Source organism: Pteropus alecto, unplaced genomic scaffold (genome assembly GCF_000325575.1).
Source record: "Pteropus alecto unplaced genomic scaffold, ASM32557v1 scaffold410, whole genome shotgun sequence".
NCBI classification, from domain to species: Eukaryota; Metazoa; Chordata; class Mammalia; order Chiroptera; family Pteropodidae; genus Pteropus; species Pteropus alecto.
The window spans coordinates 58524-61874 of record NW_006429388.1 but is presented as its reverse complement, the minus strand read 5'-3'; the positions used below and the strand labels follow the sequence as shown (position 1 = coordinate 61874).

The 3351-nt window shown below is 38.9% G+C and overlaps 1 pseudogene; it reads right to left on the bottom strand.

Moving 5' to 3' along the window:
* Positions 1–290: 290 nt before the first annotated feature.
* On the bottom strand, positions 291–652 carry LOC102886115 (annotated as a pseudogene).
* Positions 653–3351: the final 2699 nt, after the last annotated feature.

Here is a 3351-nt window from a genome sequence, read left to right as displayed (position 1 = left end):
AAAAACATATTTTTTTAAAACAAATAAATTTCTTAATGATGGCAACTAAATGGTGTTTGTAGCATTTATGTGTATATATATATATATACATATATATATACACACACATATATATATAATGTTCAGAACTACCAATAAGGAAGAAGATTATATACATATATATATACACACACATATATATATAATGTTCAGAACTACCAATAACAGGAAGAAGATAATTTTTTAAAGAATGAAATGTTTCTCATCATAGTGGATTCTTAAGAATATTCTTCACATATGTGGCATACTAGCTAGATGTCTTTTGACATAATTGTTACACATTTGGCATGGATAGTATACAGGTTTGTGTCTTCAAAAAGGCCTCACTTGCCTCCTGCAAAACACCAATAGCTGCACCTGGAAGTGCAGATCTGTTTTGAAGTCCTGAGCAATTTCTCCCACCAGACGCTAGAAGAAAGTTGCAAATCAGATGTTCAATGGACTTTTGATAACACCTAAATTCACAGAGTGCCACAGTATCAGGCCTGTAATGATTAGGTTTCTTTACCCTTCCAGTAGAGAGTGCACTCTTGTGAGCAGTTTTTGTAGCCAGTTGCTTCCTCGGTGGTTTACCACTGGTCAATTTGCAGGCAGTCTGCTTTGTATGAGCCATGGTGTAGAGACCTCCTTACTTACCCTCCTTCTCCTTCGTCTGGAGCTCGGGGAGCTAGGGGTGGCTCTGGCGTTAGAGAGTGATGGCAGTATAGAGGCGGCTGCGAACACAATTGCATTTTTTTCTTCTTTTTATAGAAGTCCCTTTAACATTTCTTGTAATACTAGTATGGTGGTGATGAACGACTTTAGCTTTTCTTGTCTGGGAAGCTGTTTATCTGTCTTTTGATTCTAAATAATAGCTTTTCTGAGTAGAGTAATATCAGCTGTAGACTCTTGCTTTTAATCATTTTGAATATTTCATGCCACTTTCTTCTGGCCTGCAAAATTTCTGTCGAGAAATCAGCAACAGTCTTATGGGAGCTCCCTTGTAGGTAACTAATTGCTTTTCTTTCTGTTTTTAAGATTCTCTCTTTGTCTTTAACTTTTGACATTTTAATTATGATGTGTCTTGATGTGGACCTCTTTGAGTTCACCTTGTTTTAGACTCTCTGACTTTTCTGGGCTTGTGTATATATTTCAAGAGGTTAGGAAAGTTTTCTGTCATTATTTTTTTCTAATAGATTTTCAATTCTTTCTTCTCTTTCTTTTTCTAGTATGCTTAATGTTATCTCAGAGGTCCCTTAAACTATCCTTATTTTCTTGTACTGTTTTTTTCTTTTTGCTGTTTGATCAAAAGACACATAGAAACTAAAAGTAAAGAGATGGAAAATGTGTATTTCATGAAAATAAAAACAAAAAAGAAAACAAACAAACAAAAAGGCTAGGGTAGTAATTCTTATACCAGAAAAAATAGACTTTAAGACAAAGGCTAGAGAAAAAAAAATATATCACTGGGGACTTCTGGTCAAGATGATAGAGTAGGTAAATGCTGTGCTTGCCTCCTCTCACAACCACATCAAATTTACAAGTAAACTACAGAAACTACAGAGAGTTGCTGAAAGTGTAGTTGAAAAGAAGTCCTGCAACTAGAGACACAGAAAAGAGGACAACTTGAGACTCTAAAAAGCGATGGAGACATTAAATGAGCTGGTCCCACATCCACATATGGCAGTTGAGTATCGGTAGAATATCTCAGCTGCAGAGGTCCCCCTGAAAGAGCGAGGGGTTCTGGCCCCATACCAGGATCTCCAATGAGAATTCCAGTGATAAAAAGTGAAGTCTCTACAACTTCTAGATGTGAAAACAAGCAGAGACTGTGACTGACAAGGAAGGTTGAAGGAGTCACAGACTTTTCTTTCAAGGGGCCCATGCACGAACTTACCTGATGATGGACTCACTTCCTCTGAGATCCAGCTCTGGGGCAGCAGCTTGAAAGACGTCAGTGATATATGGGGAAAAACTGAGTTGTCTGTCTTTAGGGTGAGGGCTGAAGGGGATGCTTTCTTTCAGACAGAAGTGCTGTCAGAGGGCATTGTTACTTTTTTAAACCTGCCCCAACTCAACTTGCAGACTCAAGTAGGCACCATATCGGAGTCTTCAACAACCTGGCTAACAGTGGTCACCCTACCCAGGTGATTCCCTAACCTTGCCCTCCCAACCTGTGGGCCCAATCAAGCTGCTTCCAGTAGATTTTCCATACAAATGGCCTGTCTTAGTTCTTGCTACAGACTTTTCTAAAATCTCTCAAAGGTTCACAAAACCTAAACAAGCAGTATTTGATTTGATCTCGGTGTGCCCTGTACCTCTTGCCATGCAGCTCCAAGCCCGGCACTAGAGTCAGCCAGTCACTGTTTGTGGTTTGTCATCTTGAACCACTTTCAAGTTCAGCATGGGTAGTGGCCATCTACAGATTGTTTGGTGGCTCATATCAGGTAGCCACAGGCAGGGCATAGGCTACAGCTGAACTTGGCATGTAGGAGGGCCCCTCCCAGGAGAACCTAGCTTACACACTTGATAGCCAGTTTTGGTCAGAGCCAGAGTACCATCCAGAGTGACTTCTGAGGATGACATACCCAAAGGACAGAGAGGGCCAGCACTGGAGCTCTGTTAAAGTGAATCTGACTCTGTAGGGTTAGCCCCTTTACAACAGCTCTTCTTCTGGTCAAGGCTAGTTATCACAATCAATCAGCCTGAGGGTCAATTTCTTTCATCGATGAGCAAATAGCAACCAAGGCTCAAATACAACAGAAGAGTACACATAACCCATAAAGAATAGGACAAAGAGTAGGTGTTGTGTGTGTGTATATATAATGGAATATTATTTATATATCATATTAATGGAATATTTCTCAGCCATTAAAAAAGAATAAAATCTTACCATCTGCAAACAACATAGATGAACTTAGAGGGACTTGTGTTGAGTGGAGTAAGTCAGAGAGAGAAAGACAAATGTCATATGTGGAATTTAAAGAACGGGATAAACAACAGAAAAAAGATCATGGATAAAGAGAGCATTTTGATGGTTGTCACTTTGAGGGGGGATGGGTGAAGGGGAGGGGATTAAGAGGAACAAATTGGTTGTTACAAAAAAGTCATGAGGATGTAGAGTGGAGCATGAGGGACACTATCAGTAGTATTTTAATAACTATGTATAGTGTCAGACGGGTACTGGATTTTTTGGGGCAATCACTTCCTAAGTTATATAAATGTTTAATCAATATGTTGTACACCTGCAACTAATATAATATTGTATGCGAACTATAATTGGAAAACTTAGAAAGAAAAAAAGAAAGAAAGAAAGAAAGAAAGAAAGAAAGA